This window comes from Apis dorsata, unplaced genomic scaffold (genome assembly GCF_000469605.1).
Source record: "Apis dorsata unplaced genomic scaffold, Apis dorsata 1.3 scaffold_204, whole genome shotgun sequence".
Classification (NCBI taxonomy): domain Eukaryota; kingdom Metazoa; phylum Arthropoda; class Insecta; order Hymenoptera; family Apidae; genus Apis; species Apis dorsata.
In genome coordinates, this window is record NW_006263488.1 from 355,383 (window position 1) to 371,964 (window position 16,582).

General features: G+C 26.3%; 1 protein-coding gene across 2 annotated transcripts in view; it reads left to right on the forward strand.

Moving 5' to 3' along the window:
* Nucleotides 1-16,582, forward strand: part of LOC102679326 — a 429,386-nt gene that overhangs the window by 245,562 nt on the left and 167,242 nt on the right. The gene's annotated exons all lie outside the window — the stretch shown is intronic.

The following is a 16,582-nucleotide window of genomic DNA, read 5'->3' on the forward strand; positions in this document are numbered from 1 at the left end:
CATTCATTTTCAATTCGTTCGAGAATTTTACTTTTTCTCTTGCATATTTTTACGATAAAAAAAAAGAAAGTGCAATAATTGGCTTTTCTTCATGGAATAATAAAAATCAGTGGGAAATTCACAATTCGCTGAAGTCACAATTAGAGATTCGCTTCTGAATCGGAGTCAAACAACTTCACCGTGCATTAACCGATTGAACGTTGTTAAGAATACAAAGAGGTATTTGTTCCATGAAGTACATATTTGCTTTTCGTTTAATACTTGGTTCAGCTTTTCAATTTGATTCCGTTATAGTTCAACAAGGTATACATTTTACGTGAAATATAATTTATTTTTATCTATTTTCGTGTTTTCAAGTTTTATCAACGAGGAATAACCATGAAAAAAAATATTAATAATACTTTCTATTAAATAAAGAATATCATACACATTTACGATTTCCATTATTTATCACCATACGAAATTATATAGAAAATAAATCTCTGAATTCATTATTAATTATTATATATATAATTCATATTATTTTTTATCACATTATATATAATTCAATATTAATTCATTATTATTAATTAAAGTTTCTACTAAATTCTTTATGATAATAATATTTTTTCTCCTAAATATTCCAATGAAAAAATTTCAAAATTATTTTTTTATTTTAAATATGAAATTAAATCTTATTATAGCATTAATTTTTGATATTAATTGACAAAATTTTTTCTCATCATCTTCGAGTAAATATAACTCTCTCAAAATCGTTCAATCTTTATTCGAATCTTACTGAGAATTAGAATTGAGTCAAAATGTTTAGAAAAAAAAATAAAAATAAAAATAACAAAATGCAAGAATTATTTGCGATAAACTAACTATAATAATCCGACTTTCATACATTTAAATTTTTCTTCGTGCGTCATATGTTCGTTTATCCTCATCTATTCAATCCGGTTGGAAAAGTTTTCTATTGTCCAAAGGCATAACGCTGTGAAGTTTTCACGGTGCATTTCGGGGAATACTCGTCACGCAAACAATGCCACGTTTGAGTTGCACGGGCCACGGGGAAATTGAAGTCGATGCGGTGGAACAAACCGCGTTTCGAAAGTATGAGCATTCGATGAGAGGAAACACCCGTCAGATTTTCAAACAAGTCAATCTCGAAAGTATTCCAGATAATAACGTGGAACGAACCATTTTGTACGAGAGCCAACTTTAAAGTAGATAGAAATGACAGTATATCGGAGCGATTGCTTGAACGAATAAGCTCGTGAGTAATCGTCAATTGGAATTCACTTAGGAAATGAAGATTGTAATTGCGTTATGTGGCTTTCTCGTTTTGACTCTATCTTATATATAGCATATAATAATTTTCTAAATGTTATTTCATCGATATAATTTTGAGGAAAAAAGAATATTTTGCTATATACAAAAATTTTCCATCAACTTTTTCTTTTATACTATAAATGCTTTAATTTTACTTTAATTATTTATTTTATAAAAAACTTTTGGTACCAATATTTTTTCAAATATTCGTATATGCCCAAGTGGCGAAGATGAAATTCCAATTTTTCGGCACAATCGAATCAAATACTCAAAGTAATACTTACAGTTATACTTAGCTCAAAGTAAAATATGATCGAGAAAGTAAAGAGATCAGTTTCTCTCTCTCTCTCTTTTCTCTTCTCTCTTTCTTTCTCTGACCGCGCGATGAAATTTTACGAGTACCATTTGCAGAGTTGTAGAAGTCAAAAGTTTTTAAAAGAACTTGGCATACATAATCTTTGGAAAGTTAAATGGGGAAAGAACGTGCATTCGTGAATCTCTTTCACACGATAAAACCATTATTGTGATATGTAAGTACTTATTATGATGATTCCTGTAATGTGGAAGTTTTATAGTTTGTGAACATTTATACTCGAAACGAGAGTCGTAATTCACAATCATGTTCTATTTGCTTAAATTTCATGCTCGATCGAAAATCCTTTAGAATTCAGTCGACGTTGCTTCAGGCAACAACTGATGTATGAAGGCTGCGGTTGATGTATATTGTCAGTTATCTTGCTTACATCTCAATAGCAAACTACGATATTTAGTATTTTGGAAAAGTTTGTGTTCAAATGAAAATTAAATGGAAATTGAATGGAAATTATAAACTTTAACTATAATCCGTATATATTTACATATATTTTTAAATTTTCTATATAATTCTATTAACTTTATTCCTTCTTTTTTTAGATTTTATCAAAATACTTGTTTTGTAATTTATTTAAAAAGGAAATATTTTCTGATTTTTTATTCACTCTCACTAATTACGTACTAACAGCTATTTATCATATCTCACAATTTTAATTATTCTTTTACATTAAACAAACATATTTCTTTTCTAAAATGAAATATCGTATTCCATCGTATTTTAAAGTTAAATACTCATATTAACTCCATCGATCCATCCTCCAACATTTGTCGCTTAATCATCCGCATTGGCTATGAAATTGACCTCCAAAGGAACAGGCAACCAACAATAGTAGTCATTTAATCGATTGCAGGTCTCTACCATCCGCTAGAGTCCACTAGGAAATAATCAACGTAATAGCCTTTCTTATAGCTTCGTTTTGGTGTGTCGTAAAGCAAGAATATTTCAAGCAAATTCAAATTCGAATCGATCGGTGAATGCGAATTGCTGTACCGATATTACTGAACTTCTCTACTGAATTTAACGCCCGATAACTAAACCAAGAAAGCATCTTTTCGAAGGAAAAGGTAACTAGCTGCTTTCGGATCTACTTATCTTACACAGCACGCAGGCCGCAGTGACAGGCGCAATTGCATCCGTTGAAATATAAGGGAACATTTGGATCCCAGAGCGGAAAGACAGTGTGTTAATTTATGGAGAATCGCGTGGAATGAGTTATCCGACGTTACACGTGAAATTATTCCACGCACGGTGCGAATCTCAACGGGATACTTTGTAGTGAAATTGGAACGACTATGTGTAATTTTTGTTAATAATTGGAATTTTTTTACTGAAATTTTATTCATATGCTGTAGTTTATATTATGGCAAAATTATGGTATAGTTTAATAGTATATTTATTGTACATTAGACAATAATAATATAAATAAATTTTAAAAATAATGCAATTATTTTTTGAATTGTTTGAAAAAGAATCTATTTTTGAAATAATGTAAATATATTGTACAAAGCATTTTATATGAAAAATAAATTAATGATTTATCAATTCATAAAACAAATTATTATGTTATTTATTATTTAATTTTAATGAAAATAATTAATTTCTCAATATACGTCAAATATTTATATTATTACTATTTCTTAAATATATATAAAATCTTCGATATTCATATTTATTACGATTACTATGATAATTCAAAACATAGTTATTAATTTTCGAATAAATATTTGCAAGATAATCTTGCAAGATAATCAATACATTTAAATTGCGAATGAAATAATTATTTATTTTTAATAATATTTATTATATTTCGAAAAAGAATCTTCTAAAATTTTTATTAATAAATTTATACCATGATTTTTTAATTATATGTAGAAAGTAAAAATATTAAATTAATATCATATAAGATTTCAAAAATGTGAATATATCAATTAACTGGAGATTCCTGAGGCAATTTCAATCAATATTTTCCTTTGTAAAAATTTTCGTTGTTTTCTTTATTAATGAATTATTAAAAAAAAATACTAATCAATCACAGAACGCGTAGACTTAATCAAGTCGCTATGATAGTGTTGGGTATGTGTCGCTAACGAATTCAAGCAATATTGAAGAAAATGTATTGAATATAACAAATCAATAAATTAATTATTCGCACAAAATAGATCTCAACTTTTCTATTGTTATTTCTACTATCAATACATATATTCACTATTAATTATTCTATATTTCACTATTGTACTTTGTCTGATTCTAAATTTATATATACAATTATATAAATTCTTAACCTCCTTTATCTTTTTTCCACACTCCAAAAAATACAGGAGGAAAAATAGAGGAGATGAATCATATATAGGTCGTGAACTATCATTTGTCCAGATATGATATTGAACATTCGTATATAAAGGATTTTTCCAATCCTTTATAATCCTCTTCTTTTTTCCCTTCTTTATCATCTTCTGTTCCTTCTTTATCATCTTTCTCTCCTTTCTCTTCCCCCTTTTTTTTCACTGCTTTTTTATTTTTATTCTTATTTTTATTATTATTCTTCTCTTTTTTTTTATCTTTATTATTTTCTTTTTCCACTCCTCTTTTATTATTTTTCTTTTCTTCTCCTTCTTTATTATTTTCCTTTTCTCCTTTATTATTTTCCTTCCCTCTTCTTTATTACTTTCCACTCTTTACCACTATTTATCATAATAAAAGTACACTTTTATAACACTTTCATGTATTCATAATTCATACATAATTTACTTTTTTTGCTTTCTCAATCGAAAACTCGGATCCTCATTGGCCATAACTATCATAACTAAACGGAGCGTTTAACCAAACTATCCAAACAGCAAATTAAATTGATCAACCTCTGTGTCAGCCACGGCACGCTAGCCGCTATGACAGTTACCGCTACATCGTAGGAAACACGTGGAATGGATATATCTATGCGGGAATGTTGGGATTTCCGGGATTCAGAGACCAAACCTGGTCTCGCCTCCCGTATCTTAGAAGAGCTATGCGCCAAGTGCGAACGCACTGTGCGACACGAGTATGCGTAAACGCGCCGTGTATTAATGTTTACGTCGCCGCTTTTCAACTGACCGTTGATTCATCGAGCAGCACTACTGTTTCGCCATAGTGAAACGAACAGACTACTGTCCTACTGTCAGCCCAGTGGAACGGAGACCGAAGCGCGCATTCTTCATTACGTCCAACGATTGGATTTAGAATGGACCGACAAACTCCGTGGTCTTTTCTGTGTCTTCAGTTGATTCCTTTGATTGATTGATGGGTTGAAGAATAAGGGAGACTTTTTTTTTGTAGAGATTGTTTGAAAGAGACAAATGTTTTCATAGTTTGTTGATAATATACATTTGATTATTTATAATTATTTATTTGTATTTATTTTGAGAGTAATAGTAAATTTGTTTTGTGTTACTTGAGATCAAATAAATTTTCTTTTCCTTTTAAATGAACCTTTGATTTTCTAATAATCTTTCCTTAAATTCTTAAAAATCAGTTTTTAATATTAAATATTATTTACTATATATATTATATTATATATATTTACTATATATATAATATATATATTACTTAATTATTATTAATTATTACTATATTATTTATTTGATTTTTAAATATATATATCTTTATATAAGGAAATAAAAGGAAAATGAACAAGGTGGATTTATAGAGTATAACAATGCAATTTTTTTTACTCAATTAACTAACAATTGCATTTCTACCAACAACATAACAATTATCATGTTGTAAAAAAATTTGTATATTTGTAGTATTTTATTAATAATTCTTTTACAAATTAAAAATCATTAAGTCATCGGATTAATTAAATGTGAATTATCTTCTTATTCATAAATTTTATAATTAATTCCTCTTTTCTTATTGTTCCTAGGAAATTAGAGATGCGTTAATAATGTAAACTTGGCTATTTTTCTTTTTCAAAATTCTTTTAAAGAAGACAATGATATCAGTGCAATTTATTGCACTGTATAATTATTTTTGCATATTATAACTGACTTACGCGCGCGCGCACGCGCACACACACACACACACACATACACACACACGTTTCGTTCATTACGCGTTTTAAAGCCATTTTTGCTTTCTTCCTTTTTTTTCTTTTTCCTTTTCTCCGTTTTGTTTTCGAGCCTCCCTTTCCCGTTTCATGACCTACAAAGAACGACATCTTTGAAAAAGAAGCATTTTATCCAGTCTTTTTTAAATTGCCTTTCTTGTTTTTCCTTTCCTTTTCTCCTTTCTTCTTCTTTCCATCCTATTAAGCTTGATACTACGATTATTAAGTTTTTATCGAGTGAAATGAAAATCTTCCTACTTTTTGAGGAAATTTAATTTTTTGATTTTTTTTTAGAAACGATTCCTCGTTGTTTAATTATTTATTATTCTATTTATATATTACCTATTATCAACTATAAGTGATATTTAAATAATTTTAAAGCAAAGAAGAAACATACAAGTATTTATATTTCAAAATCAATAAATTTTATAAAATTCACAAAAATGACAAATTTCTGCAAATTAAAGATATAATATCATATGAGTATATTACGATACAACAACAACAGAAAGAATGATAGACAATAACACGAATATCCAAGTAATTCAAAACTATAAGATAGAAAGATAGAGAATAAGATCTATGTTGAAGTTATTGATTTATGTATAAAATCTTGAATAATAATAATAATAAAAAAAAAAATTAAAATTCGTGTGCCTTTTTCTCATATCGAAATATTGTTTTTCAATTATTCATCGCTCTTTTTTTCTCTTTCTCACGTATTCTACAAATATAACATATTTATAACAATATACACACTCGCAGAAAGGAAATAAATTTTTAATACGAATTAAAAAAGAAAAGAAACGACGGAATTCGAATCCATGATCCTCTATTCACGAAGACTGAATCTGTATAATAATTTTAATAATTCTTCTATTATTATTTGCTTCCATTTAAGCGAGCATCTAATCCTGCATTAATGAACATGCACCATTCCTCCTTCTTTAGATTATATTTCCTCATTATATCTCCTCTTCGAGAACTCGGATGATCCAATTTACTAGCAAATAGTGTTAAGCAATTTGCATCTATCTTGTTCATAGAGGAATTTACACGCGTGGCTTCATTCCCTTCATCCCTTCGTTCGTCCGTCTCACTTTGACTTTGTGGATTGGGGCTTTTAGTAGCGAATCGTGGTTTTATTGGTAGTGTATCGGACGACTGTTTGATCTAAATCTTTCCCTTTGGGGAGTTGATCCGGAACCGAGTTAAAGATGGTATAGATTAGAATGTATAGAGGTCGTAAAATCAGTTTGGAATTAAAGTAAACGGGTGTTGGAACGAGCGAATTGATAAATGCGAATGAATGTGAATTTAGAACTTACACTATTATTTTACATAAAGAATCGAGGTTATGAATTGATTATATTGAAATAAATATATAATTGAATATAAATAAATAATTGAAATAAATATATGTATTTTGAATACGTTGAGATAGCGAAATACGAATTTACGAAAATGCAAAAATCAAAAGAGAAGAATATACTTCATATTGATACAATTATCAAGGTATTGTTATGGAAATTGAAGATTTACAAATCTTTTAAGAAACTTTCTATATTTATGATTTTCTGTTAATAAAATATATCAGCAGTATTTATTATTTTAAAATATTATTTTAAAATAAGATTTAATATCGATATTTAACGTATAAATATTAGAAATTAATTCCAATTTCTTTAAAGTTGAAATACAAACAAATAACATAATAATTTTAATCCCAACTCAATTCTTTTGAACTCAATTCTCGAACAGTTCTTTAAAACCTTTTTTAATACAAAACTTTTTTTAATACAATAATGCTCATACAAAATATCGATAAAGAGCAAAATAATTTAAAAGGCAAACGTTAGTTATACTATCGTTCAATGCAGTTTCATCACTGTTTAGCGACAGTTTGACGTGAAATTAGTAATTTAACATTGAATGCGGAATATAGAATTTATTCTGGCACATTAACGTGTCCCTTTTCACTCCATCGATGGAGCGAAGCGCTTCATGAATATCATTCCATCCTGTCAGATTAAACAGAATTAAATGCGTACATGGGGATAAACATTTCGTTGGTCATCCTCCACGTTTCTCTCTATTCCACTGTCACATCGTTTCATTAAATCATCGAAGGAACGAGATCGATTCTATCTATTGTACTCTATCGTTCCCCAAACGTTGCTGTTTAACCTTTAATTTTTTCCAAAACTCTTCTTTTGCTGTCCTGATCTCAAATTGCGTGCATAACGTGGAATTTATTAATTGTTATTTTAACAGAGTATAAATCTTCCAATAAAAAATAATTGATCCGAAAGGAAACTCAAACAATTACTCTTCTAAATTTGAAACGTGAAATTGTTAACTCCTTTTTTTTTTCCATTTGTATTTTTACAATCTTTTTAAATAGAAAAATATCGTTATTTTATCATTTACTAATGATAAATAAATCAAATATAATCAATATAATCATTATAATTATGTAAAACAAATTCATAAATAGAGAAAACTTGCAGAAAAGTTCAAAACAAAGTTTTAACTAGTTAATTTTCTCTTTTCGCAAAATGGTTCTTCATTCGAGAGAGAATAAAAATCGTCCCTTTCCTCGAAGGATCGAGAATCGATGGAATACTGTTTGGAACAGTTTCATGACACGAAACATGTCGATTCGTTAAAAGGAAACCGGAAGAGCGATAAGTAACGAAGACGTGGACGTGGTATGCAAGGAAATGGTGAGCTATGGCGTGTTGGCGTGTTTATCGCGAAGGCTCCGTGATTTTATCGATACGTTATCGGTGAATCGATTAAATTGGTATGCAAAGATATACTGAGGCATTTGAAGAATTGTGTTTACTAGTCAGCATTTCTTTGCTGCGAAAAAAATAATTCTGCAGCGGTAAATCAATGATATATCGTGTACGATCTCTAAATATTTAAAAAATTTCTCTAATTTGAACATATCTTCATATAAAAACACTATAAAAATACTATATTATTAAATTCTTCATATTGAATTCTTCAAGCAAAGATTTTCAATAAACATTTAAATTTGGTTCAAAATTAAAAATTTCCATAATAAAATTTCATTGTTATTCTTTCTATTTCGACAAACGTTTAACATTATAACATTTATAACAACAATTATAAAGAAATATATGATTTGAAGACATTTAAAGTTTGAAAATCTTATCGAAAAGTGATTTGTTATAATAATTTTATATATATAAACTTGATATGTAGAGCCATATTTGTTTAGAAAAACTTTATATGTGATAAAAAGCATTAAAATTCTCGATCAGTTTTATGTGTCTGCGATTCTATGTTCGTGAAATTCTCGCATAGAAAATTTCCTCAATAGAGTTCCATTCCTGCTTTGATTAGAAACAGCCCAAATACCAATGGCTGTCGGAAATTTTACTTTTAATCAGCTATTCATACGAAACTACATTTATTTCACTTTTTTATTAAACTAAAGAAAATGTTGATTAATCGTAACATTAATTTCGAATTAATAAATTATCATGAGATTTATTTTATGAGTATAACTAAAGAAATAAAGTTAAATTTTTCAACTAATTCGACATTAAACATAAATTATTTCAATTTATAGAAAGAAGAATATATTCATAAATTAAAAAATGTAGAGATTATAAAAGATAACATATAAAAAATGTATTAATAGCCAGAATGTTTAAATATAATCACAAATGAATCGTTCCAATTTCTGAAATTTATTGTTTCTATGTATTGCTTCGAAATGAAAAGATCTTACTGATATGAAGAATAAAGATCGTTATTACATACATATTTGTAATATTATTCTGGATTCTATGCTTTCAACATATGTATAATAACATTAATAATTTGTATACTTTCATGTATATTTCTTTGTTATATTTATTCAATGTTTCAAAATTAAATATTCTAAAATTAGTTTCAAATAAATAAATTAGTAAAATACATAAAATTGAGAAAATGAATAAAGATAAATAAAAATGAATAAAATAATGAAGAAATGTTCATTGTTCAATATACTTCAATATAATTTAAATATAACTCTGCTTTGTTACATCTAATAACATTAAACTTTGGGTATATACCATCTACATACTAAGATGTTATTGTTTCTCCAAAATTATATTTGATAGTTAAATTTATTATAATTTCAAAAAATACTTACAAAAGAACTATCAAATAAAAGGCCTACAACATTTATCAGAATGATGATCATGACAGTATATTAAAAAAAATCATTAAAATTAAAAAATAATGCTACTTCTTTGTTTTTTCTTTATTGATTTTCAAGAAAAAATAAAATTAAATGTTCTACTAGAAAAAAAATAACGCTATAGCGAATATATTAACAAATTAAACAAAGATTTTATTATTAATTATTATAAATCTTTACAATCTTCAGGAAAATGATCAAAATGAATGAATAATTAAAAATTCAGATTATTCAATAACTCAGTCTCATAAGAATAATTATTCCATTCCATTTCTATCGACAGTTATGAAATTTCAAAGATTAATAATTTTTACACTAAAAATTTATTTTTTTAATTATCACAAAGTAAAAAACAATCCAAAAAATTCCAAAAAATAAAAAACTATGTTATTCTAGGTTTGTTCTCTTTAAAATGAAACTAGAATGATTATTCTATTCCATTTCTATCTATTGTTATGAAATTTTAAAAATCGATTTTTATACTAAAAGTTTTTGACTTTTTTTAATTATCATAAAGTAAAAAACAATCTCTCCAAAAAAATAAAGGATTCTATGTTATTCTAAGTCTTTTCTTTTTAAAAAGAGATTAGAATGATTATTTTATTCCATTTCTATCATTATAAAATTTATAAAATTTTAAAGATTAACAATTTTTAATCTAAAAATTTCTTAGTAATAAAATTTAATTTTTAATAATTTTTTATGATTTTATCATATCATTTTTGCCCAGGAACATTAATAAATTTTTAATTTCTTCATTTTAATATCTTTTAAGATAATTGTAAAAACAAATTCTAATTTTTGGAAGAATTTGTGTTTCTATTTCATACGAAAAATATATAATATATATATATATATATTAAACCATAAAAATGCAATAATTAGAAGATAACTCCTCAATTCAAATCAATTTATAATTACATCAAATATATTTCATCAAGTATTCTTTTCCGAATAGAAAAATTTCAGTCTTTTTCATTCATTCCAAATCCTTTATCAGTTTCCATCAAATAAATTATTTTTATTTGGAATGTGAACCATTGAGAGCGTAATAAAATATAACGAATCCAATTAGCACAATCAAATTTTACACTTGCATCAACAATGAAAAAATTATTTGCAGCGCTAGAAAATTCAAAAATTTTCTTTCGGTGTTATATTCGAGGATAACATCGAGGAACGGTGGTGGATTAATCCATCGAATCGTAGAGGCACGATATTGCCAACGAACGATATTTCATTCGACACGGCCCCACTTTTTCCATCGTGAAAGTTCGCGGTGGTAAAAGTCGAGATAAAACGTCTGTTCTGCCCGTTCGAAACTGCTGTGCAATTCTTCTAACTTACGGGGTAGCGGAACCGCAATCATAAACCACATTTTAGTCGGCCACTAGTAAATAGAGAGGCCAATTTTAGTTTGGGCGGAACGATGATCTGGAGAAAGATTGAAACCTCAAATCAGAAAGGCCAGCAAACAAGTGTAATTGCAATCGAATTCCTTTATTTTTGCTTAATTCGTAGAATTATATTTTAGTAATCGTTCGAACAAGTTTCGATATTTCGAAGTGATTTCAATGGTGTGCATGTATCGCGATATCTATTCCAATTTTTTATAAATATTTAAATTATTTACTAATGTATTATCTTAATTTATTTTTTTTTTCTTTTTTACATATATATATTCATCACAACAACCATAAAGTTATAGTAATATTTAAAAAAATCATTCAATGTATTATAGATAGATAACATTATTTTTTCATTAAAGAAAAAGTTTTTTGTTCATTTTTTTCTCGATTTATAAAAATATCGAAAAGCAATCATAATTTTTGTAAAATACATAATTGATCTTTGCAACTAAAATTGCGAATGAATTTAAAAAAAAAAACTTTTGAAAAGAATTATATTCATCAGATCTTTCACCATAGAGACTACTGTATTTCGCGAGTTGCAGCAAACTATTCAAATTCTGTCCAATCAATTTTCGAGTATCAATTCTTGGACATGTCAGTAGTCAAATTTCATTTCAAAATAAAAAAAAGCAGCAGTGGTAGAAAGCTGACGTACATGGTCGCGCATGTCGTGGCTTATTTTTCAAAATAATACATACTGCTTTTTTTTTTCTTTTTCAACTAACCAACGTACTTCTAAAAAAACCAATTGTTGCGATCGATCGCTGGTTCTGCGTTTTTCGCGTCGAGATCGAAATCAAGAGAACATTGAAAGCCGGAAAAAGTAAAAAATAATGGAAAAAGAAGGGGAAAAAATGGAAAAGTAAAAAAATTGGTAGATTTTGTTTGGAATACGTAATATTCGTGATGAAGACAGTAGCGGTCATTGAAATTCGGTGACATAATAATGAAACTTCGTCAGTTTGTTGAATTAAAAGGATTACGCTAATCCGTCGTGTCAAATTCGAATAATCCAGTCATTTCTAGCAACCAGCCAAAACAGATTATCCAGTCGAAATAAGAACAAAGCAAGCTTTCGAGATGACGATCGGATTACATAAACGTTAACATTGATCTACATATAATTTAATAATAGAATCATATTTATAAATTATTCTATTTAATACATTGGATTTAGAGTTATAAGTCTGAAAAAAGTAAGAAAAAAATAATAATAAACGTAGATCGTTTAGAGTTTTATTAAAAATTTATAACGAATAGCGGACTCATAATCATCATTATGATATAGCATAGAAATTTATTTTCAGCGTATTAATGCAAATTAAAATAAAAATAAAATTGATGAAATAATAAATTTTATTTTCAGCCATTGTTAATCTTGTCAAAAATAATGAATATTTGGAAATTAATTAAACAAAAATTAAACGTGAATTATCGATTTATTTTTATGTTATATCGTAGTAACGATGCTGTGTTTCATATTTTTATTACAACTTTTTAAAAATGTTTTACACGATCTATAACATTATTCTTTTATTTGGAATATATCGATAAAATTTGGTCGTTAAAATTTGGAACATTCTGTTTTGAATAATTCTTTTGTGATGTTATAAAAAATTCGAAATAATAATGTATGATGAATATTTTTTCAAAAAAAATTTCAATTTATCAAATGTAAAATAATTATTTTCGTTTGAAAAATATTATTGACCTTTTCCTCTGAAGAAAAATTATAATAACGAGAGATTCGTTACATTATATATAACGACAATATATTAATCGACATTAGTAAATTTTAAATGTGCAAAGATACTTAATTATTTATATTATTCAAATTCTTCGAATTTATGGATACATACGTAACTACAATATACAATTTTATCAAATACGTGTACCATAATTCCTTGCTTTGTTCAAAATATTTTAAATCAATATTAATATTTATTCTATCTTAATTATTATAAAAATGAAACCCAACGGGAATAATAATTGAACAATTTTAGACAATTAAAATTAAATTAAAATTAAAGACGCTAAAACTATTGACAAATTAGCATTAGAAAAAAGAATCCGAAAGAAAATCATTAATACTCGTAACCCAACTACGAAACATAATTAAGTAAATGATTCAATCTAATATTTTCCCTCTCCCCCTCTTCGCCCTTCCCTCCTCTCTCTCTATCGAAAAACAGAAACGGCAACTGATTCAAGCACAGATGTGTTGCGCTCTTGAAACAGAAATACGGCTAAATGGTTTGATGTTCAAAGTTCATTTGATTCCGTGATACTAAAACATAGTATAGACCGCAGCATAAGTTTGCATCAATTTCATTTGAAACGTATTCCATTTACCATTAGTGGTAAATACTGATCGAGTGCAGAAACGAATAATTTTAAAAAGACAACAGAAAAGAGAGTATTCGTAACAAGTATATTGGTAACTTAGATCAATTAAATTTAATCTTCTTTGTCGAAAGAGGGAAGGAGAGGTTTGTTTCTCTTTACTGATCGAAGAAAGAACGCTGAAGAGTGACGGATCAAAGCGAAGGTGCGGTGAGCGATCGATAACCACGTTATAACGATATCGTTTTGCTCGAGTTTCCGAATATCGCAAGGTCCAGACCACTTTACGACATTAGAGTATGCAACGCGAAGACGTTGCACGTGTCACCAGCAATTTCTAAAGCCGACCTGTGCTTTCACCTTCCCCTTTGGAACGTGTCAATGGTTATACGCCGGACAACGTTTTAGAGACGAACGTGCGTCGTGTGCGCACTTCAAACTGACGATAATAAACTACCCCTTTTGAATTTTCATGCAAATATTTTTTGAATTCTTGTAATAGTAAACTTTCAATGATAATGTTTAAATAAAATACAAAAGTATTGATAGTAATAAGAAATAATTAACTTATGTATTGAGAAGAGAGATATACGATTAATGCAATCGTTTTATTTATTTTTGTGCTTTTTTCGTATTTTAAATTAAATACAATGAAAATGCGTAGAAGTCATGTAATATTTGCTTTTTAAATGGAATCATATAATTTTTAATATGCTAATAGATGCAACTTATCATTTTCTACAATGATTTTTTGATTAATAATTTAATTATACTTTTTTGTGAAAATAATAAATTAAATCATATAATACATAATAATAAATTAATACATATCATTATATAATTTTATATAAAAAAAAGGTGTCTTCATATGATAATCCATTTACAGATTTATATATATTATATATATTTATATAATATATATTAATATAATATTTATAATATTATTAATACATAATGTATCTTCTTATATTAAACAAATTTTATAAGAATATATTTTTTTACAAGATATTTCATTGTATTTAGATAAAACAGTTTATATATCCTATGTATAATCAGAAAATTTGAAATATTTCAAAACATATTTCTTAACAAAAAAGTCATTAAACCTAAAATTGATTGTAATAAAAATAAGTATGTTCTTATACTTGTAAAATTTAAACAAAATAAAGAATTAACCAATATTGTAACTTGTTTTGTATAATATTTATTTTTAATTATTTATATTTAATTATTATATTTAATAATAATATATAATATTTAATTATTATTTTTCTTCTATAGTTCATTTCTCTCAAAAATTCGTAATTGTAAAGAGCCAAATCATAATTTGTCTAAAAATAATCTGGATAAATCGAAAAAGATTTGAATGACAATTTTAAACCGAATAACATAATATTTTTAAGAATAGATATTTTTCAAATGTTTTTCAAATGTAATATTTAATACTCGCGAAAATAATTACTATTTTCAAATTCTTCGAGAGATATATTAAATTGTATCTATTACGGAAAATATAAATATTTATTACAATATAATCGATAACATGTTTTATCTTCAAGTAAAAGTTTAAAAAAATCGAGGCACTGAACATTCGATTGAAAATATGATTAAAAATAAAAGAAAAATCTCCCGGTTATTAAAAATTTGGCGAGAGATAAATAAGAGCCATAACGGTCTCCCACAGGAGCAATAAAATACTTTTAACGTTCGAAGTGGTAACTTTCAATCTCTTTTCAAATTCATAATTTTTTTTATACATTTATAAGTATCGATTTTTGTCATAAATCATCGAATAAATTTTACGTAAATTATAATAGCATCATATTATCAGCATCATTGAGAAAAGAAGAGAGAATATCGTATCGAAGAAAAAAATATTTCGTTTTTCTAAAGAATTTTTTCTTAAAGGTTTATTCATAACGAGATTAATTTAAGAAATTAACAGTAATAGTTTTGAGAATGTTATTTCCTATATGTGTTTAAAAAAACATTACGATTTCATAAAAAAAAGTTCAAAGTTTTTAAAAAAAATTTCGAAAAAAAAAAAATAAAAAAAGAAACACAAACAAGTAAAAAATAAACGTTGTGTATTTTTTTCGGTGAAACTCGTGTTTTACAAGTGATATATGCGAATACGAATAAACAAAAATAATAAAATTTTTCGAATAAAAAGTACCGTAAATTACTAATTTTTTTATAAATATTAGTAATATTTCAGATCCATTAAAAAATAAATATAAAAAATTATTAGTTTATTTAAAAAAATTAAAAATGATTTTGTGAACTCTAAAAAAAGAAAAATTGACAAAAGATTCACAATACTTTATTTTCTTCTTGAATCATATTATAATGGATAAAAAGAATCAATTTTAATCTGTCTATTATTTATGTATTACACTATGTATATTATCTATGTATACACTAATATTAATAATTAATAGTAATAAAAAATAGTTATATAATAGTATATTTCTATATTTACAAAATAATAACATAAGTTGATTTAAATAAAATATGCAACTCTTTATTTGTAATATTATTATTGAATAATTGAATATCAATTTATTATACACAGCGAAGACAACTATAAATAACAAATATCGTGATATAATAAAATAACAGATACCATGATTTTTCATTTTCGTTCCCATTCTGCCCGTTTAAACGACTTTATAAAAAAGGTGCATCTGGCAAAAAAGTGAGAGAAGAATGAATAAATTTGCATAATTTAAATATTAAGTAATGGTGCATTCATTTCTTTACTCTCGTACAGTCTTTGAGTCAAAAAAAAAAAAAAAAGAAAGAGAGAAAAAAAGAGGGAAAGAAAAAGGAAA